General features: G+C 40.7%; 1 protein-coding gene across 1 annotated transcript in view; it reads left to right on the top strand.

Moving 5' to 3' along the window:
• The window catches only part of LOC126323887 (nipped-B-like protein A), a 486,440-nt gene that overhangs the window by 470,374 nt on the left and 1,796 nt on the right, over window positions 1–14,270 (top strand). The gene's annotated exons all lie outside the window — the stretch shown is intronic.

The raw sequence follows: 14,270 nt of genomic DNA on the forward strand, positions 1-14,270 counted from the left end.
ATTATGCCACTGTAACCTTCTTAACCCAAAGGCATAATGGGGGCACGTCCAGCATGGTATCCACCTGAGCAGCGGTTGTGCTACTAATTCTATCTGTTATGCCTATGGATGCCAATTTTTGCATCTTCCCTAGCTGCTTAGAAGCTACTTTTGTTCTGCTTTATTCCACCATACTCTATTCCCCTAAATTAGCTTAGGTGTTACTACAGAGGTGTATATCCAGTGTATGCTCCAGCGGCTTCGACCTCAGTTTTTACCACAGGTCCTTCTAATGGACATGACAGCACCATTTGCCTTGGGACATACAGGATGATCATTCCTTAATGCAACCACCTAGGTCGGACTTTTTCTCCTGCCGCCACCAATTCAATAGTGGTGCTGGCAGGGAATATATTTCCACTTCTCTACGAGGCCTTAGTTTCTGTAGAAATCTTGTGCTGCATGTGTTTGTTAGGTGACACAGTACAGTGTATTGAGTGAATGTGGTTCTAGCAATCTGGGTAAATAAAAGTATTCTATTCACCAAAGAGTATTCATGTATGATTAATAAATGCATAGCACATTCAGTAAGAAGATTATTTAAAAAGGAATTCCTAATTGGAAAACAATCAATTGGCGAATAAATTTCACTAAATAGGAAGTGCTCTTGACAGGAAACATAGACAATCATGTATACTACTTAATTATTTATTTTTTATTTACTCGTCGAATTCTGTAGGGCCAAATTAAGGAGCAAATCTCCAAGGTCATGGAACATATCAGTACATGAAATTACAACATAAACGTAATAACAGGTAAAAATAAATGTTCATGAACCTTAAAAAGTCAGTCCATAAGTTTAAGTAAACACTATCAGCAATACAATAAAAAATAGCTTAATTTTTCAAGGAACTCCTCGACAGAATAGATGGAGTGACCCATGAGGAAACTCTTCCGTTTCGATTTGAAAGCGCGTGGATTACTGTTAAGATTCTTGAATTCGAAGAATTCAGAAAAAGGTGTGGAGTTCGTCATGCTCTGGACAGTACTCGAAGCAAATCCGTTCAACATCTTTCTCATCAAACTTAGAACTAACATGCATCTAGAAATCGCTGCCATTTCACAGAGGGAACTGCGGAGTGTAATGAGTAATTTCCTAAGCAGGTGTCAGAAATGCTAGAACAATGAAGCAATGCTGTTCCAGCATCTCTGTGCTTAATATATGTGAGTAATGTAATTTTCTTTTTAAGAGTTTATGTTATGTATATTAGAAATAACTTAAGTGACAAACTGCGCACCTCCTGTCACCCACTCAGCAGCTAGCCAGTGGCACACAGCTAAACTGGTTGCATTAACAGTTGATCATCCTGTATGTTCTTTATGTAAGAGGTTCTGGATAGTTCTGCATCCATGGTTACTCCTAGATACTGTCACACATCCTCTACTGATAAAGTATCATTGAAAAGCTTAAGATTTCAGTATGTGTCTTGGATATGCTACCTCATGAATGGTACTACACAGTTTACGTGAGACTGACCCTTTGATCATGATTGCTGCACAATATTCATAGTGCTTAGGGCCATTGTTATGCAGTACTTGTAATTTTGGCACATTTTCTGTACATCCCTGGCCAAGTAACTCTTGAATTTAACTCTTTGAGGTCATTCACCACTAGGTTCCATGGTAGGATAAAATCTCTCCTTGCAGATTGCCCTCTGGTGGTGTTGAAACTATTTGCTCATTCATCATCATGGTTTCTACCATTTGTCTACTCAGCATGGTCTTAATCCCCCTGCATATAGTGGTCTTAATACCATGCTTTCCTGCAGGTCTAACTGTGGATTTGAAGGTCATATTGTTAAAAGTCCTCTTAATACCCGGGAAGGTGCAGAGAGCAATTTCGTGAAAGTGAAGAGCTTTTCGCATTTTCTCCATCAAGTCAGTGAAGCGCTGCATCACATGATTTATCCGGTTGGTTTTCATGTAGAGGAACCTTACTTAACATGCTTTCCCTAACATGCTCATTAACCAGTTTTTGTAGTGACTTTAGAAGAAAGGAGGACAGATTGATTGGTCTCAAGTCCCTAACCTTGGTGTGATCATTCCTCCGTGGCTTCAGAATGAAGATAACCTTCACTGATCTCCACACATTAGGACTGACGCCTGCTGTTAGGCTGACTCTGAACAATCTGCATAGGAGTCTAATTTATCCATCTCCTGCTTGTTGCAGTAGAGCTGAAAAAATTCCTCCTGGGCCTGTCATCTTTAACAGTTGAAATACTCCCAATATCCACCAGATTTTCTTGAAATTGGCACGTTCTCTGTGCTCCTGTTGATTACCTGTAAATCACTACCTCACAGTGACTGAATCTTAGTCTGTGTTATCTGCTAGAGTGCACAGAGGGAAATGAGTCTTATGGAGCACATCCAGTGCCTCATACACTGTCTTTGTATACCCACTAACCTCCTTCCCCCTAGAGTGCCCCATGGATTTGTTGGTATTCTGGCTCTAGCAGCTGTTCATTCCATCTCCTCGCAGAATATCATCCAGGATGGTATTTTTGCTTGCCGAATAGCAAGGTTTTGTTTAGCAAGTGGGTCCTGATATTTTGCCCATTGTTCTTTCCTTCTTGCAAAGCTCAACAATCTACTTACCTGCTTCATTTACAAATGTAAGTTAATGTCCCACCAAGATACATTCCTGCACTTCTTGGTGATTGGACACACTTCCTGTGCCATTTCCTCGAGATCTACTGGATCTCTTATCAAAGTTTGAACTTCATATACACTCCTGGAAATGGAAAAAAGAACATATTGACACCGGTGTGTCAGACCCACCATACTTGCTCCGGACACTGCGAGAGGGCTGTACAAGCAGTGATCACACGCATGGCACAGCGGACACACCAGGAACCGCGGTGTTGGCCGTCGAATGGCGCTAGCTGCGCAGCATTTGTGCACCGCCGCCGTCAGTGTCAGCCAGTTTGCCGTGGCATACGGAGCTCCATCGCAGTCTTTAACACTGGTAGCATGCCGCGACAGCGTGGACGTGAACCGTATGTGCAGTTGGCGGACTTTGAGCGAGGGCGTATAGTGGGCATGCGGGAGGCCGGGTGGACGTACCGCCGAATTGCTCAACACGTGGGGCGTCAGGTCTCCACAGTACATCGATGTTGTCGCCAGTGGTCGGCGGAAGGTGCACGTGCCCGTCGACCTGGGACCGGACCGCAGCGACACACGGATGCACGCCAAGACCGTAGGATCCTACGCAGTGCCGTAGGGGACCGCACCGCCACTTCCCAGCAAATTAGGGACACTGTTGCTCCTGGGGTATCAGCGAGGACCATTCGCAACCGTCTCCATGAAGCTGGGCTACGGTCCCGCACACCATTAGGCCATCTTCCGCTCACGCCCCAACATCGTGCAGCCCGCCTCCAGTGGTGTCGCGACAGGCGTGAATGGAGGGACGAATGGAGAAGTGTCATCTTCAGCGATGAGAGTCGCTTCTGCCTTGGTGCCAATGATGGTCGTATGCGTGTTTGGCGCCGTGCAAGTGAGCGCCACAATCAGGACTGCATACGACCGAGGCACACAGGGCCAACACCCGGCATCATGGTGTGGGGAGCGATCTCCTACACTGGCCGTACACCTCTGGTGATCGTCGAGGGGACACTGAATAGTGCACGGTAAATCCAAACCGTCATCGAATCCATCGTTCTACCATTCCTAGACCGGCAAGGGAACTTGCTGTTCCAACAGGACAATGCACGTCCGCATGTATCCCGTGCCACCTAACGTGCTCTAGAAGGTGTAAGTCAACTACCCTGGCCAGCAGTATCTCCGGATCTGTCCCCCATTGAGCATGTTTGGGACTGGATGAAGCGTCGTCTCACGCGGTCTGCACGTCCAGCACGAACGCTGGTCCAACTGAGGCGCCAGGTGGAAATGGCATGGCAAGCCGTTCCACAGGAGTACATCCAGCATCTCTACGATCGTCTCCATGGGAGAATAGCAGCCTGCATTGCTGCGAAAGGTGGATATACACTGTACTAGTGCCGACGTTGTGCATGCTCTGTTGCCTGTGTCTATGTGCCTGTGGTTCTGTCAGTGTGATCATGTGATGTATCCGACCCCAGGAATGGGTCAATAAAGTTTCCCCTTCCTGGGACAATGAATTCATGGTGTTCTTATTTCAATTTCCAGGAGTGTAGGATTGCAGTGAGCCATGGTCTGTTTAGCAGCCGGCCGGAGTGGCCGTGCGGTTCTAGGCGCTGCAGTCTGGAGCCGAGCGACCGCTACGGTCACAGGTTCGAATCCATCTTTTGGCATGGATGTGTTTGATGTCCTTAGGTTAGTTAGGTTTCATTAGTTCTAAGTTCTAAGCTACTGATGACCTTAGAAGTTAAGTCACATAGTGCTCAGAGCCATTTGAACCATCTGTTTAGCATCTGTTTCAGCCCCAGGCTTAATATAGATGTGATCAAGTAAGTAGGGCTCCTTCGCCTCTTGCAATTTTTAATGTAACTACCCATTAGGATGGACCAAAAAGTTATTGCAGTTACTTCTTCCCTTCTTCTATCTCCACCCCTACTCGAGATCTCTAAATTACTCTCCAGTAGGTACTTACCTCTGCTGTTGGTGTCCCTCGTGCCACGTTTTGGGCAATGGCGTCACAACCAACCAATAGTTGTCCATTCAGTTGCAAGGAGCTGTTACTAGCCTCCTCACTTCCTGAAAAGGAGGAGCACTGTCATCATAAGGAAGGTAAGGTGAGACCAATACAAACTCCCTTGTGCTTCCTTCCTCACACTGTCTATCCTGATGCTCACTAAGTGCCTGTAACAAAAGTTCACTGTTGGCATTAAGAATAAAATGAATGGTTGATATAAATGCCTCTTTTGTTTGTTTGTTTTAATATAAATCAAATTACCTCCAATTTCTTTGATATCTGATGTGCTCCCTTTGTATAAACAGTGTTCCTGGATTAGCACCATCTCCTGTTTTCTCATAAGATGACTGAAGATAGCAGTTATCCCCATACTGTGCTGCAGGTTTTCACCAGCTACCTTACATGGTTGCTTCTGATATCTTTAATTACCCTGACAGTAACATGCAAGAACCCAATATACAGTTTCAAGTCCCATTCTTGCATTGCCTTCAGGAATTCCCCACCAGCTTTCACCACTATGGTTTGGCTGTCAGGTACAACCTTCCAGTTGGTTACTCTCCAGTATTTGTTGAGACCTTGTATTTTTTCGTCTTTACTTTCTCCAACAGAGCCTGTAGAGGAACATCCGTAAGAAGTTTTGGTACACAAATTTATATGTTCGCAGTCTTGAAGAGTTCCACTATCTTGAACAGCAGCTTTGCCTCCTTCCACAGAGACATCTTTGGCGCCATCTCCTTCATCAATCCACTGTTTCCATCTCCTCACAGACAAAGATTAGAGCCCATTTGTCCAGATAGATCCTCATGAATATGGGGCCTAGAATGTTGTGTGCCACCCCCACCCCTCAACCATCTCAAAGAGAGACACCCTAACTACTTAGCTCCTCTTCCTACAAGGTAATGTTGACCAGTGGATATCCCTTTTGGATAACTGTCATCCTAAAAATTGAGACAGCCATGCTACAGGTTTATTTCCCTATTTCGTGTAGTGCCTTTTTCTGGATCCAATTATCCTAAAAAATAGCAGTGCTACACTCCTCTCTTGTTCTTTTGCTTCCTGTGTGGGAGGTGGAAGTTGTCTGTTTACCCACTTCACTCTGTGGCAACCCTTTTTTAATTTGATGTCTTACACTGAAGTCCTTTTAATTCTATCCATTTATGTTTAGGAAACATTGTTTGCCTTCTCTCTCTTTATGTTCTCTGAGAAGTTTCCTCTTCTGGGCCCCAAACAGGGATTTGATCTTGAATTGGTCCAACTTCTCAGTAATATTTTTCCATTCTTGGACTAGTCTGTCAGCTGATCCAGGACCAGAAATGGATTCCATTGGTTCCAACCCTGATGTTTGGGTTTTTGAGGTATCATCAAATCCCTCAATTTTTGTGTACTCCGTTTAGCTTCCAACAAGAATTGGGGATATATTACACCAACACCAGAGACACCCCGTGCCATTGTAAAGTTAATTACCCACAGAGGTCAACCGGTTTCCCCGAGACTCTGCTCATGGCATATATTTTCATGTTCCACTAGGGGAATAGATGTGGGAAGAGAAAGGGCATTGTAGTACAACTTCATCGGTTCATAAGCTGAGACCTCTCCGGCATGGGAGATCCTGTCAGTAGCTGCATCACCGTTAGTGTAGCCCTCAGCTTCATACGAACACACAAACCTCTATGCCTGCACAGTTAGTGCTGCGATAAAGTGGTGTCCCCTGGAGAGGACTGTCATGCTTTGTGAATGCTCCTACAAACTGCTTGGCCATGTGTTTTTCAGCAGCATACTCAGGCCGTCTTTGATTCTGTGCCATGACATCTACAGGCTCTTTCTGTCACATGTGGTGGCTTCACCCCACACTGGACTCTCATAGGCAGAGTGTGTATACAGTTCTGTAGCCCTAATCATTTATGTGTTGTAATTTCCCTAACCTGTGGAATAAATTTCATTTTAATCACATGTTTCCTTGGTCTTGCAATTTTCACAAACTGTAGTGTTTCAGGTCCAAACCAGAAGAGGTAAGGTCATCCACTCCACTGTCTCAGTTGTCATCCACTCCACTGTCTCAGTTCTCCAACATGCCTAAGTGATGCAGATCTCTGATATTCATCTTTCCATGATTTGTGGAGGTAGCTTCATCAGTTAAAATTCCATGCATCTTCTGTAACCCAGTCAATCTGTTGGTGAGCACACACTTAATATGGACAGAAGCTGTTTGCATGCAAAATATGAACAACACTGGGCTGACTTATTCCAGAGGCACACACAGTTAAGTAAAGTAAGCATTGTCTTTGGATGTAATATTATGATCATGTGCAGCAGCTGCCAGAGCAACTACTTTATTTGCTATTCTAATTGGAAGCTTGCTTCTTTCCCCTTTATAGTATTCCAGCATCATTCCAATAACAATTTTTTGCTCATTCACTGAATTGTCATTCTTGTTGGACACTGTCAGTATCCTTTGGGAGTATCTCAACTGTTCTTGAACAATATTTCTGTGTTCTCTGTAAAGAAGTAGCACATCTAGTTTCTCTTTGTTTGTGAAAAGTACTTTTTTTTCCCAGACTAACCGGTATTCGACACATGTGAACAACACCGGCAGAATGAACGCTCCATTTTGTCTGTGCCCATTTTATACCAGTATTGCAGCAGAGCAACATTATTTTATGCTTAACCATGATGATCTATTTCCTTTTTTGAGGATGAAATCAAGAATGTCTGCATAAGACAGCAATTGAGTTTCATCCTCAAAACAGATAAATCCTAAGTTCTAAACATTGTAATTCTCTGAAATGAGTAAACAGATTTTTAGGAGTGAAATACCACTGAAGATTAGATCTGATTTTACTTTTTGTTCCAATTGATCCATAGTGAGGAGATCCTCTGGGGTGTGGAACATGTCAGAAAACAAGAATACACAGTAAATACTTACAAAATAAGAACAGATATGCTATTGTGCCTTCCACAGATCCCAAATTAAGTTGCCCTTATGCATATGGAATTGGTCAAAAATCAAAATCTTAAGCATATTTACATTTAAAAGGATATAAAATTTGTCATTGTGTATTAAATGTTTAATACACTTATGTGCATACAATAATTCTTAGGCTATTACAGCCACACATCATCAAATAAAAAGTAAAATAAAATAAAAACATTTTACAACACTTATTTACAGTGATCACATTACTGCACAAAATTTGTAGAGAAGTCAGATTGTATGCTATATCATGTAATGCAATATTATTAATAAAATACATGTGTAAATCAGCTCTGCTAAGAAATTCATCAACAGAGCAGAAGGAGTTGGCCACCAATAAATCCTTTAGACTCTTCTCAAACTGATATTTATTTTTAGTTAACCAACCAATGCCCCCCCCCCCCCCCCCACCTCCCCTCAGCCAGTTTATCCTACCCTTTCCTGTTGAGATGTAGGCCATGCCTATTGTAATCCCACATATTGAGAGAATCAATAAGAACCACACCAATATGTGACCCTACACACAACAGAAGTAGCTGTTCCAACTCCAAGTTAACTCTCCTGACAGTAGAGTTCAAATGAGGTCACTCATGGCATCTCAGAACAGATATATTTTTTTGAACTATGATACCAGCAACAGAAATTACTATAGTTCCATTTCAAAAAGCAAAGTTGGTAGCAATATCTTGATAATTAATATAGCTATGGGAAGAGGTTATGCCACCAAGGTACATTCCTGTTTGTGTACTTCTCGGTGAGCAGAGAGTTTAGTAAATAGTTTTTGAGGTGGAAACAGAATTAAAATATCTTAAACAGTTCCAGAAATATTTTAGATGAACCGTTTAGCTGAAATGCACTGTAGAAGTTATCACTTAAAAGGTTCTTTTCAACTACCTTTCTAGGTAAGTTTTTTTTAGTAACCTCTTAAATCTCCTTGGGCAATTTACTGTTCAATTTTATTCGTTGATAGAAATGCTAGTTTGAGTATTATGTTTTTTCTGTCTTGATGTTGGTTCTGTACAGATCTTGATCCAGTATCATGGAAAGAGCTGTTTGTGGTATAGTCATACTTGCTGATATACGTAAATTAGTGGATCACTTCAATTTTTTCACTCCAGATTTGCTATATATTTGGAATAATACTTAAAAACTTGTTTCATGTATTGCCCCATTCGCAATGAATAAACATAATTGTGTTAAATGTTGCCATAAAAAGTTATGGACACACAATAACAATGAATTTTGACAATATTCTGTGTATTTCAGCTTCAAATCTTTTCAGATTGGTCTAGATATTCCAGCCTTACATTACACCTACAGTTATGCAAGGCTTCTACTCTTTTTTTTACCTCCTCCTTATAAGTCTTGTGAAAGGTGGCGAAAAAGAGCACAATGATATGTATTACAGAATCCAGAAATGCGGATGCAATCCTTTTTCCATGCTGACAAATGTCTCTCGTATGACTAGTAAATGAATATATGGAACTTGTAGTAACAGACTCCTACAGTTACATGGAGTTGTCACAGCTGTTAGAGATAGATCCCTACCTCCAGCCTTCATCATCAGTAGCACTGCAATGTACAAGGTGTCTTTGCAAGAAGCACTCCGGAAAGATGCCATGCACCTGAACTCACATCACATCACCTGGTGGGACCCTGTGACCTCCAACCGCTGTAACCATGTGCCTGCTGTGCAGAGGACTCATTCTCTGTTGAAGACTTTTGCTTTGATCTTGGACTACGTATGCAGTTTAATACTGGCCAGCTATCTTCTGTTTTGTGACATTGAACATATACTTGCAGACTTATACAGAACTGATCAATGTGAAGTTAGAATAATAAGAGAAACCCATAATATTAAACTGGGGTACATAAACAGTTAAAAATTAAGTGGGCCTGGTTTTATGAGTGGGTGAGAGTTACGTTAAGTTGAAAGATTGATTGGGACGTTAGGATGATTGGGTGCAGGCAAACAAAATTGTTCCCCCCATTTTTTTTGTTTTCATTCTCCTGTTGAGGCAGGATAGAAGCAGTAGGTAATTGCTTCAGCTGTTCTGATTTTAAATATAACAAAATTGACACAGAAGCATTGAAATATTAACAAAATTCTTAGGCCATTAATGAGACGCAACTTAAAATTCCCACCATGAACATTTGCCTCCCTCCCCCCCCCCCCCCCCCCCCCCCCCCCCCCCGCCAAAAAAAAAAAAAATGGCACAGCACACTACATCCTAACAACTTGCTTCATCTAGATTCTACCACTGAAGATATAATCCATTTTGTCACAACTGTCCTCCATATCATTGATACTTTCGAGTGCTGATATATCATTCAACAAATCACAGTTGCTTCATTTCACTTTCTTCCACTTATATGACCACTTCCAACGTACCATGTGCAGTATCTTGAATCATTCTGCACCTAAATCTCCACCAAAAACACCATCAGATTCTGTGCTATTAGCACAACCCTCACAAATTTACATCAACACCTCACCTGTATCCAACTTTCACTTTCTTCTTGATGATATAATGATCTCATTTTCCTGCATGGCTACCATGAACTAGTATCATCCACCAAACCTACAGAAACACTATCATTCATCATCATCATCATCATCATCATCCAACATTATATAGATACCACAATGATCACCTTTGAAATAATCATCACTACAACAAAGAAGAAAATTTGTCAAGAATGGACCATAGCTTATGTTATGACGGCAGTTATCTTTAAACCACTGGTATAGTCAGAATTATATTTGGGCCATTTGCACTCCTCAAACCCCCACCCCCACCCCCTACAAAAAAAACCTTCATTATTGTACCTAGGTAAATTTTTTGCTGTAGAGAAGAAAGTTGAACACTGAAATTTCTTTCTGATTGAGAGTGCAAACTTAGGAATCTGTTAATACGACAGTAAGCTCTTGAACAACCGTTTCAGAAGACTAGTTTTCTGCTGTACAGTATGCTGCAATTAATTTTCTTTATTTTTTATGTACAAATTCTTTAGTATTTCTTTTATAAATGTATGTAAAATTTCATCTTCTACTGCAATGCAAACATTCCTTTTAATGCAATCAAAAAATATATATTTTATTGTACCATTCTGTCACTGGAAAACAAATAATTTTATATTATTTAAAAATACTAATGAGATTTTCATTGCAGATATGTTTCTTATGTAAGAAATTCAAGGGAAAACCAAATAATATGCAAATAATCAGCAACTTAAACTTTAACCTTAAAACTGATTAATTTTTGTCCTATTCCTTCACAGCTTATAAGACTATATTGAAGACATTTTGAAGATGGTTAATTATTTCGTATCTTTAAACAACTTCTAATTCGTACTTTAATAAAGTTAAACAAACTATCATAAAAGAGAAAAATTCAAAAATTTTGTTTATTAAATAATGTCTGATATTTATTAGCTTGTGTGTGTTTTTACGATTTCTTAAATTGGAAGTAAACCTAGCATGCTTTAAGTGATAACATTCTGTATAATATCAGCTTAATACATCATGACAGTAATTTCATTAGAAAGGAAGGATTCAGTGGTGTACTTGGTGTGGTTTTTGGTGTAAAATATCAGGCTGCATATGCAGTGACCTTTTACGAGGTTAGCATAAAACGGATAAAATCAGTTATGGTGACTTTTATTCTAAGGATTAAGTTGAGTGGCTTGCAACTTTTCATGATATCCATGCAGTACCTGACACTCACTCTGTACACAGTGTGGATGGGTCTATCCCTTACAAAATAATTTACAAAGAGCATTCCAACACAAAAAATATTTTAACTACATTCTTTCAAAGAAAATTGTAACAGTGATTCCTGAGCGCACTCTGAGTAATGTATTTAGTGGTCAAGCGGGTGATGAAAAGAAAGATAATTATGTGGATTCCTCTTGTGGTTAAATTTGCAATCACAACTCAATCAAACACTTAATAGAACAAGTTCATGCAGGAGCTCAACATCTCCTATATGAATGAGAAGTGACCTTTCTTTAGAGATAACGGTATGGACAACAAATTAAAATTGATAATTCTGCATGAGTACCAAGATCTGATATTGTTCACTGAGGTTCATTCCCTGGTTCAATACCAATTATACTTCATAGGCCAGTATATTTTCAAAATCAAACAAGTTAACATGAAATTGTTTGATATTAGTCCCACTACATCACAACAAATGGCCCACTGCAAAACTTTTTTTATTAAAAGAATGGATGGAAATTTAAAAAATTAGTAATTCAAACTGGACTTCCAACTCTGATTAGCAACCTCAAAAACTTTAGAATCTATGTACGTGTAATTTCAATTAACTTTTTTTTACTTTACTACATCAGGTGGATTTTATATCCTGTATGACTCCCATTCTGCTAAATTTCTACTTTTACTTATTTGCGCTGTACTAAATAACATTCCTAAAATTTTATTGTACTAAAATTATATTTCAGGCTACAGAAAAAAGGTTCGTGTTTCACTTTAAATTAAATTTTGGAATGTGAAACAGGTTGAAATGTTATGCAAATATCCCATAGTCACTTAAAATGGATCCTTTCTAGGTCTCTTTTGAGACAAATATTGAAATACACTACTGGCCATTAAAATTGCTACACCATGAAGATGACATGCTACAGACGCGAAATTTAACCGACAGGAAGAAGATGCTGTGATACGCAAATGATCAGCTTTTCAGAGAATTCACACAAGGTTGGCGCCAGTGGCGACACCTATAACGTGCTGACATGAGGAAAGTTCCAACCAATTTCTCATACACAAACAGCAGCCTGGTGAAACGTTGTTGTGATGCCTCGTGTAAGGAGGAGAAATGCATACCATCACATTTCCGACTTTGATAAAGGTCGGATTGTAGCCTAACACAATTGCTGTTTATCGTATCGCGACAATGCTGCTTGCGTTGATCAAGATCCAATGACTGTTAGCAGAATATGGAATCGGTGGGTTCAGGAGGGTAATACGGAATGCCGTGCTGGATCCAAATGGCCTCGTATCACTAGCAGTTGATATGACAGGCATTTTATCCACATGGCTATAATGACTCGTGCAGCCACGTCTCGATCCCTGAGTTCACAAGACTAACAACCATCTGCATGAACAGTTTGATGACGTTTGCAGCAGCATGGACTATCCGTTCCAAGACCATGGCTGCGGTTATCCTTGACGCTGCATCACAGACAGGAGTGCCTGCGATGGTGTACTCAACAATGACCCTGTGTGCCCCGAATGTCAAAACGTCATTTTTTTGGATGAATCCAGGTTCTGTTTACAGCATCACGATGGTCACATCCATGTTTGGCAACATCGCGGTGAATGCACATTGGAAGTGTGTATTAGTCATCCCCATACTGGCGTACCACCCGGCGTAATGGTATGGGGTGCCATTGGTTACACATCTCGGTCACCTCTTGTTCACATTGACGACACTTTGAACATTGGACGTTACATTTCAGATGTGTTACGATACATGGCTCTACCCTTCATTCGATCCCTACGAAACCCTACATTTCAGCAGGATAATGCATGACCGCATATTGCAGGTCCTGTACGGGCCTTTCTGGATACAGAAAATGCTCGACTGCTGCCCTGGCCACCACATCCTCCAGATCTCTCACCATTTGAAAACATCTGGTCAATGGTGGCCGAACAACTGGCTCATCACAATACGCCAGTCACTACTCTTGATGAACTGTGGTATCATGTTGAAGCTGCATGGGCCATCCAAAGCCATTTCTCTCTTTTGACTCAATGCCCAGGCATATGAAGGCCGTTATTACGGCCAGAGGTGGTTGCTCTGGGTACTGATTCCTCAGGATCTTTGCACCCAAATTGCGTGAAAATGTTATCATATGTCAGTTCTAGTATAATATATTTCTCCAATGAATACCCATTTATCATCTGCATTTCATCTTGGTGTAGCAATTTTAATGGCCAGTGGTGTATTAAAAAGAATTTTTTTCCTTTTGCACACCTTAAACCTGGTGTTGTATGTTGCACATATATTTTGACAGCATGTGAGTAATGACTGTTGTAAAAAATATTTTAAATGTTGATAAAAATGATTTCTTGTGGATGATTATTTTCCTTGATCAGTAGTGCAATCTATTAATTTGTTGTGTATCTCATTCTTCTTTTGACATCCCTTCAGATTACAGTTGTTGTTGTCGTGGTCTTCGGTCCTGAGACTGGTTTGATGTAGCTCTCCATGCTACTCTATCCTGTGCAAGCCTCTTCATCTCCCAGTACGTACTGCAGCCTACATCCTTCTGAATCTGCTTAGTGTATTCATCTCTTGGTCTCCCTCTACGATTTTACCCTCCACGCTGCCTTCCAATACTAAATTGGTGATCCCTCGATGTCTCAGAACATGTCCTACCAACCAATCCCTTCTTCTAGTCAAGTTGTGCCACAAGCTCCTGTTCTCCCCAATTCTATTCAATACCTCCTCATTAGCTATGTGATCTACCCATCTAATCTTCAGCATTCTTCTGTAGCACCACATTTTGAAAGCTTCTATTCTCTTCTTGTCTAAACTATTTGTCATCCACATTTCACTTCCATATATGGCTACACTCCATACAAATACTTTAAGAAACAGAGTACAGTACTAATTTAATTTCTCC

Source organism: Schistocerca gregaria, chromosome 2 (genome assembly GCF_023897955.1).
Source record: "Schistocerca gregaria isolate iqSchGreg1 chromosome 2, iqSchGreg1.2, whole genome shotgun sequence".
Classification (NCBI taxonomy): Eukaryota; Metazoa; Arthropoda; class Insecta; order Orthoptera; family Acrididae; genus Schistocerca; species Schistocerca gregaria.